Source organism: Notothenia coriiceps, unplaced genomic scaffold (assembly GCF_000735185.1).
Source record: "Notothenia coriiceps isolate Sejong01 unplaced genomic scaffold, NC01 NC01_scaffold00037250, whole genome shotgun sequence".
Taxonomy (NCBI): Eukaryota; Metazoa; Chordata; class Actinopteri; order Perciformes; family Nototheniidae; genus Notothenia; species Notothenia coriiceps.
Genome location: NW_011369951.1, coordinates 7,863,584 through 7,872,089, shown reverse-complemented (window position 1 = coordinate 7,872,089; position 8,506 = coordinate 7,863,584). Strand labels below are relative to the sequence as shown.

At 42.1% G+C, this 8,506-nt stretch overlaps 1 protein-coding gene across 1 annotated transcript in view; it reads right to left on the bottom strand.

The window, feature by feature from the left end:
• Window positions 1-8,506, bottom strand: part of LOC104967246 (neurogenic locus notch homolog protein 4-like) — a 40,473-nt gene that overhangs the window by 18,240 nt on the left and 13,727 nt on the right. The gene's annotated exons all lie outside the window — the stretch shown is intronic.

Genomic DNA, 8,506 nt, shown 5'->3' with positions numbered 1-8,506 from the left:
TGTGTGTGTGTGTGTGTGTGTGTGTGTGTGTGTGTGTGTGTGTGTGTGTGTGTGTGTGTGTGTGTGTGTGTGTGTGTGTGTGTGTTGGGGGAGAATAATGCCAGTCAAAGTAGAATGGCTGGCGAACAGGGGGGAAAGTGACAGCTGGTGAAAGAGAGATGGGGGAAGGAGTGTGTGCATGTATCCATGTTGGTGGGATTAGTGTGTGTTTGTATACACTGTACACACTCAGATCTGTGTCACTGTATGTACAGGATACGTATGTGTGTGTGTGTGTGTGTGTGTGTGTGTGTGTGTGTGTGTGTGTGTGTGTGTGTGTGTGTGTGTGTGTGTGTGTTGTGAGGCGGCAGCACACCTCGCCTCTTCCTAGAAAGAACACATTTCACCCTGGACGTACCCTCCACCTCCGGGCTCTGTTTGACTATTTTTCACCCCCCGTTGGGACACTTTTTCTGGGGCACTTCAGGGTGGAATCCCATCATGAAGTGGCTGTCATCTGTGCGTTCGATGTTGTCAGGGGGGAGTCGCAGCGCCCCCGTCTCCCCCGCTGCCAGCCCTCTCCTGCCCTCCAAGGCAGATCTGCATGCCAAGCAGGTAAGCTGAGGGTTATGGTTAAAAACCTGAGAGTTTTATTGATTCTCGGTTCCCAATCAATTCTGTCTCAGTGTTTCTCCTGATTGCTTTTTTTATGGATTCCTTTCAACTTTGTGTTGTTTTTCTCTCCGCTGTGCAACTTTTGTCCTGGTTTGACTGTGTATAAAGCATGTAGTATATATCATAACCCAAATCCTGGTTACACCTTTTTATCCAACTAGTAGATCAACCTAATTTACACATACAATTACACTTTTTGACTTTATAAAAGGCATATTTTTTACATTTTTTTTTAATCAGAAATATCCCTGGTATGTGTCAAAGTTTAGCCACGAGTCTATTTTGATAATCTATAAATGCAACACTCCCATCATTCAACACAAATAGTGATATATTATGTAATAACATGTGATTGTTTTGACGATTAGATGAAATAACCAAGACGGGTTACATTTGACCCAAAGACAAGCAGAGGGTGTGTGTGTGTGTGTGTGTGTGTGTGTGTGTGTGTGTGTGTGTGTGTGTGTGTGTGTGTGTGTGTGTGTGTATAACCTGCTCAAAGTCTAAGAATGCACACATGAATGAGATTGGGTTTATTTGTCTTGGCTCTCCTCACAGTGATTCTGATCCAGAGCTTCACTGTGCTATTGTTTGGAAATTGCTCCCTCCTGCTAACCAAAGCTGCCATTATGTCCGGGCTCAATAAAAACACAATCAGCTCCATGTTCTCAAGGCCCACTCATAAATCCACGGATATATATCGTCGGGGAGGAAGTGCGCAACGACTGTGGAGAATAATGGGTTATTTGTGTTTGTGTGTGGAAGCACATAGTGGTATTAATCCGTCACCCTGACCCCCCGCTGCACCGATCCATCCTTCAATTTCACTGCCAGCGTGACCCCCGTCTAACACTCTCATTAATACTGATGTGGAAAAGAGTTCCTTCCAGAGGTGGAGCAGGGAATAATTGCTATACGTGTGGGTTTGTTTTAGTCGTTTCTCCCTCTTAGTCGTAAATATTAATGAATGAGGGCTGCTTCCTTCCATACGCCCGTAAACGCATTACACATCGATGAATGACCCCTTCACACGTCTTCTTTAGAGTTTGTGTTGGCGCTGCAAGCTGCTGCTCAATTCCTTTTCAAAATTCAAGTGTTTTGCTATTCATTCCTTCGCTGGTTGACTCTTGTTCCTCCCTTTGGACACTTTTTTTCTTGGGTTTGTAAAGGGGAAATCCCACTTTCTGTGATATGTCCTGAACTTCACTGAATCCGGAGTTATACTTTTAAAGAGGTCCTATTATGTAGTGTCAGTATGTAGTGTCTCTACTTTAAAGAGTTCTCTCCTGCTGATGTTCAGGTGTATATCAGTATGTAGTGTCTCTACTTTAAAGAGTCCTCTCCTGCTGATGTTCAGGTGTATATCAGTATCTATATAACACACTACAGGTAAAAAAGCACAACAGGCCTTTTTAAAAGCAGTATTTCTTGTTTTAATTCTTCTTCAGTGGTGGTTTGAGAGCCTCACAGCATCAGGAAGCAGTGCAGTGTTAATGCTCCCCAGAGGAAATCAAAGCTCTTCCATGTGTGTTCTAAGCTCTCTTTCTGCAACCAGCCATGAAGGTTAACGCTGCAAAAAGCCCTTGTCGTGGGTAAACTAATACTGTTCTGTTTGCATTGAATATTTTAAGCAGGGAGGAAGCAACATTCATGTTTATTTGAGAAATGACAGGGTTAAAACTACCAAAACTAACAGTACCCAAATGTTTGTTGCCGTCACTTCTTCCACTTGTTGTATTTGCCCACACAAGAAATTAAGCGACTGCAAAGTAATATATCGACATTATATAATTAATCCACATTTTGTTAAACTTCCATCTAAATGATTTCAATGGCGACAGAAGGATTGAAAGGAAAATCTGGCCATTAAAATCTGACGTTTAAAGCTACTTCAATAATGCAACATACATAATATAAGACATAATATAGTCCAGAAAAAAACCAAAATGAGTCTAGTACAGGCATGGGCAAACTAAGGCCCGCGGGTCATATACGGCCCGTTGGGCTTTTTAATCCGGCCCGCCGAATATTTGTACAAAATTGTCCAAATTATAGTAAAGACCGCAATCATTTTGCCTTTTTCCTGCAATACCCGGCATTTCAGTTGATCCCACTAGATGGCGCACTCTAGACACAAATGACCTTTGCTGGAGTCGGCAACCCGACAAGATCTAAGAACCAAATATGTCACGCTTACAGTCCTCTATTGATGTTGTTGTGAGCGGTGTTGCGGAGATTTCTTGCCAATAATATCCTGTATTATATTTGTTACTGGAAAGTTGTATTTCCACATGTATATTCTCTCTCTCTCTCTCTCTCTCTCTCTCTCTCTCTACCTACCTCTCTCTCTCTCTCTACCTACCTACCTCTCTCTCTCTACCTACCTACCTACCTCTCTCTCTACCTACCTACCTACCTCTCTCTCTCTCTCTCTCTCTCTCTACCTACCATAAGAAGGCACGTAAACGGTTACGTCATGACGCAATGACGCAATAACTCACCTTTAAACCTAATCCACCTTTGAACCTAATCCACCTTTGAACCTAATTCACCTTTGAACCTCCATCTGTAACAATGAGTGGACCAAAGAAAAGAAAAAGTCGACAATGAGTGCCGTGTGTTTACTGAGGAGTGGACAGCTAAATATTGGCCCCGCCCGTCTGTTACATTTTAAAACTCATAGTGGCCCCCGAGCCAAAAAGTTTGCCCACCCCTGGTCTAGTATGTTGTAGGAATAAGATAAATATGTACATATAAAACAAAACAAGAAACAACTATGTACAAATAAATACTGGTGAGTAGAATACAACTTAATTCTATAATATGATATGCATTTTTGGATATATGTGCGAATAGACAGTGCATTTTGGACTTACAGTATTGCACTCTACGTCACACACACCTTTTTGGATTCCCCCTCTTTTATAACAGCTTTTATGTAACTCCTCACACATGCACGCTGCTCTGAGTGATGAAGTATGAAAGCGTTTGTCTCTGCTCTGTTTCTGTTTCTGTACGGCTCTGTTCTTCACTGCTGAAACAACAGAGTTACAGTGAGTGGGAGGAGAGCGGAGAGGAAGGGAAACATGATCCAAAAACCACTGAAGCCCCACAGAGACCTGCAGTGTGTGCTGTAGTACATTTACTTTTAATTTCCTCTACTGTAAGAGAACTCTCTGCTCCATAGCGTCTCTTAATAACTGGATTTAAACTCCCACATTTATATTCAATTTAATATTGGATAATCAATTTATTGCACAATAATATCCTGCATTATATTTGTTACTGGAAAGTTGTATTTCCACATGTATCTTTTCCATGCCTGCCTGCCTGCCTGCCTGCCTGCCTGCCTGCCTGCCTGCCTGCCTACCTGTCTCTCTCTCTCTCTCTCCTACCTCTCTCTCTCTCTCTCTCTCTCTCTCTCTCTCTCTACCTACCTCTCTCTCTGTCTCTCTACCTACCTCTCTCTCTCTCTCTACCTACCTACCTACCTCTCTCTTTCTCTCTATCTCTCTACCTACATCTCTCTCTCTCTCTCTCTCTCTCTCTCTCTCTCTCTCTCTCTCTCTCTCTCTCTATCTATCTATCTATCTATCTAATACACCCTTAATAGTCCCACAAAGGGGACATTTACATTCTGCGTTTGACCCATCCTTGTGTTGAACTGGTAAATGTACCATAATGTTTTGGAGGATTTCTTTAAAAATGCATTCCCTTTGAGAAAATGCATTCCCTTTGAGTCACTATATATCTGTTATTTTCATTTAATTAGCTTATTGTATTATTTTATTCAAGAAAAAGTGGTAGGGCGGGAATCTCAATTACCAATAAAAGGCTTTCATTTTTAAACGCTTTTCAAGTTGACATGCACAAATATAGTGGTCATAATGTTCTTAAAATATCAGTTCAGGTTTTCCTTTCACACTGATATCATATATTCCTCATTAGTGGAGTAAAGAAGCAACACATGGAAGTATTTATACATCCATAAAGTACTTGAGTTACTGTATTAGTTTGACTTCCAGTTTCATTTGTATTAATCTCCCGTTAGTGCACCTACTGGACATATTACATAATAGCGTTGTGGGAGGTAAAAATAGTTCACTGAGGATAATAGCAGCACAAACTCACTCTGAAATGGCCAAAGAACTACCATAACCTCCCAGAACCATTATCATGAGTTATATGCGAACAAAGGGATATAATGCACATCATTTACACTTTATTTAAGGTACTTTTGAGAACCTTTTATGTGTTTTATACCAGTAATTTCGCTGTTATTAAAAAATAAATCCAGCTTGCGGTTTACTTTAACTATCCATATATTTAATTTATTATATGTTTAAGGCCCTTTTGAATACTTAGATGTGTTTTATACCAGTAATTGTACTTTAATTACAATACAAATTAAAGTGGACAAGGCAACGGACAATTTTAGAAAAAGTAACCTGGTGCAAAAGCGTCATTTTTTGGGAGAAAGTAGGGGACAGGGGGTTGTAATATATGAAATGGCATTCAACATATGCGTTTAGAGAATACAATGATGGTTAGGGTTGAGGTCAGAGTAGATAAAGAAATTATGTCATAACGTGTTTAAAGTTACTCATCAATGCACGCAGGATTTTTCTTGTAAGCTATTATTTTGGCTTAGGAGAACGCGTTCATTCTTTACATGTTTTTGCATTTTAAGGTTTTTCTTATTGTGCAAATAAACCGTTCAAGTAATAGAGACAAAATCATCAAACACATTTAAAAAAAAATAGTTGAGGACATGACCCAAATGACACCCTTGTCCTGATGCATGCATACAATTTCAGGCAATTTAAAGGGAAGAAATGCTGTCAAGTTATCAGTGCATGCAGGATTTTGGGTCATTTCATAACGACAAGCTATTTCTCTCCCAAATGACACTTTGAAAACAGACCAAATCTTAAAAGCCTTCCCAAAAAAAAGTGTTGAGGACATGTCCCCAGTGTGAATGACACCTACATCCTGATGCATGCATGCAGCAGTATCTTCAATCACAGACAGATTGTAGATATGCAATAGTAAGAGAAGAGCTGCTTACCTGCACACATGTAGAACCAGAGAGTCCTTTGATCCGCTGCTGAACGAGTCTGCACATCACTGACAGCAAAACACCAGACTGAGGGTCTCTCTCTCTCTCTCTCTCTCTCTCTCTCTCTCTCTCTCTCTCTCTCTCTCTCTCTCTCTCTCTCGGGACTTGGCCCACCTCCTCAGAATAGCTCCGTTAAACTCTCGGTGATTCCGGAGGAGAATTACCCGGACGATGGTGCACACTGAACGGGGAAGCGTGCGAGCATCCTCCCCCCCTCCCCCCTCTCCTCGTCCTCTTATAACCCTGCAGACATCTTTACATGTCCTCCTATGTGCACAGATCCTGCATTGGTAGCTTTTCCTCCTCTAGCTCTCACGACCTGCTTTTATTCCGTGCTACCTCTCCGTGTTTCTGTCAGCTCTCTGCAGCCCCAAAAGTGTGTCATCATCCCGGGCAGCAGCACAGGAGGGTGAGACAGGAAATGCCTCCACAAAAAAATTAGAATATATAAATAAAAAACTGCGATGCTTTTTGGAAAATGAGTGCAAGGATTTAAAGTGAGGAAATCTCCACAGAGCTACAAGTCCAGGATGTTCACTGAGCTGCAGAGGTGGAAAGTACTTTTACTCAAGGCTATTTAAGTACAATTTTAAAACACTTAAAGGTCCCATGTCATGGCCATTTCTACTGATCATAATTCCATTGTTGAGGTCTACTAAAATAGATATATATTGTGCAATGTCCCAATCTCACATTTGTTTCTCCTCACATTTGTTTCTCATACAGCATCTCTGTATAGTATGTGTATTCACTCTGCCCTAAACGCCTTGTTGGAAATGACACCAGTAATGACAAGCTGATGAGAATGCTGCGTGGGGTGCTGGGGTGCTGCCGTGTTCGCGGGACGTTGCGCGGCTCGCTGCTGTGAGGAGGGGACAGTGTGAGCTGGCTTACTGGTGTGGTTTCCTGGTAGCTGCGTGGGATCTGCGAGACAGCGAGACATCGCGAAACGCAGCCTGAACTCAGCCTGAGCACCATGGACGCGGGAAGGGGGGGTGCTGAGGGGACTGCAGAAACCCCATCTGCGAGACTCCACTAGCACCCGCACCACCAAACGCGGCGCACCTACAGTGTAAGCACGCCACAGTTTCACCGCTGCGAGGCTCCACTAGCACCCCCCCCCCAGCGCGTCACAGTTTCGCCGCTGAGAGAGAGTGTGTGTGTGTGTGCGTGTGCGTGTGCGTGCGTGTGTGTGCGTGTGTGTGGCGAGCTCCACGGATTGGTCCATTTGGGTATGGTCCGGTCACCATACCCAGGAAGAAAAAGAGAAATTTCTGACGAGGGGTTTTGGGGCAGCATACACAGGTCTTTTCTGTGTCAGAGTTTTACTCGCCCCTTCATAACACACAAGGGGACGGGTAATAACCGGAAAAGCATGACATGGGACCTTTAAGTAGTTCCATTTTCTGCTACTTTTCCCTCCTCTTCTATACTTTTTTCCAAGCAAATGTACTCATCTACATTTACCAGACAGCTTTATTTACTTTACTTTTTACTTTATGTGCTAATTAATAAACTAATAAATACATATTGGCACGTAATTGTCTGTTACATATCCAGCAGCAGTGTGTAAAGGGGAATTGGCAATACAAATAGTGAGAAACAGCGCCCTCTACTGTTTGATCATGAGAGTGCATCCACACACAAGCAGCTGTAGTAATAATAAATATCTAAATAACATAATTATAATGTAATACAAATACAAATTTAGTAACAATATGCCTTTTCAAGCAGATGTCTTGATATGTATTTTTTATTAACTGTAATTTATCTTTTATTTATCACCTGCTTATATAATAAAACAATATATAGTTAACAATTGATTTTTTAGAAAGAAACACATTTCTGCAAACACTGTCTAATAGAACTATTTCAAATAATTTCAGAAGGGGAAATAGGTTTCCTAAGAGCAGATGTTTCACCTGATTTTAATTGTATTTTTGGTTTAAAGGGGACCTATCATGCAAAATGCACTTTTGTACGTCTTTTATACATGAATATGTGTCCCCGGTGTTCCAGGGAACTCACCAAGTGTCAGAAAACACAACCCTCTCTATTTTCCTCCATACCCAAATCTCTAAAAAAAAAGGGGCTGCAACGGATCTGATACAGACTGATCCAGATTTGAACACTGTCCTGACGTCATGACGGTGGCGCTACTGCTATTGGTCAATTCTCCACCTATCAGGAGAATGAGAGGTTGGGCCACGGCCGGCCATTGCTGCTCGAAAGCGCTGGAGACGCTGTAGTACATATGCCAGGCCTGTAAGTGGCGCTGTAGTCTGCCACAAAAGCAGTGAAAGAAGACTCTCCTTGCATGGTTGCCACGGTTGCCCTTCTGTTTATTCTCCGCTTTGGCTCTTTTTCTCCCTCCCCGAGGCAAGCGTTTGCACCTCCTGCTTTAAAACAAATGAATAATGACTCTATATAATCATATGTAAGGAATAATGTGCAGGGACGCGGTCATTATGGGGAAAAGAACACAGACAGGCCGATCAGGAGCCGACGCGAAGCAGAGGGATCTAGATCGGCATGAAGGTGTTCTTTTCCCCATAATGACCAAGTCGCTGCACATTAGGCTATCCCGCTTAAATTGACATGCATCCGCTAAGAAAAATAGTCCGTTGTTACTGTTTGAACTAACGTAGCAACGGCAGGAACTGCTTCGATAGCGTTTTTGAGGAGCTTTTTGATTACAGATTTGAAAACATTGTTGCTTGCTTTAAAAGTAGC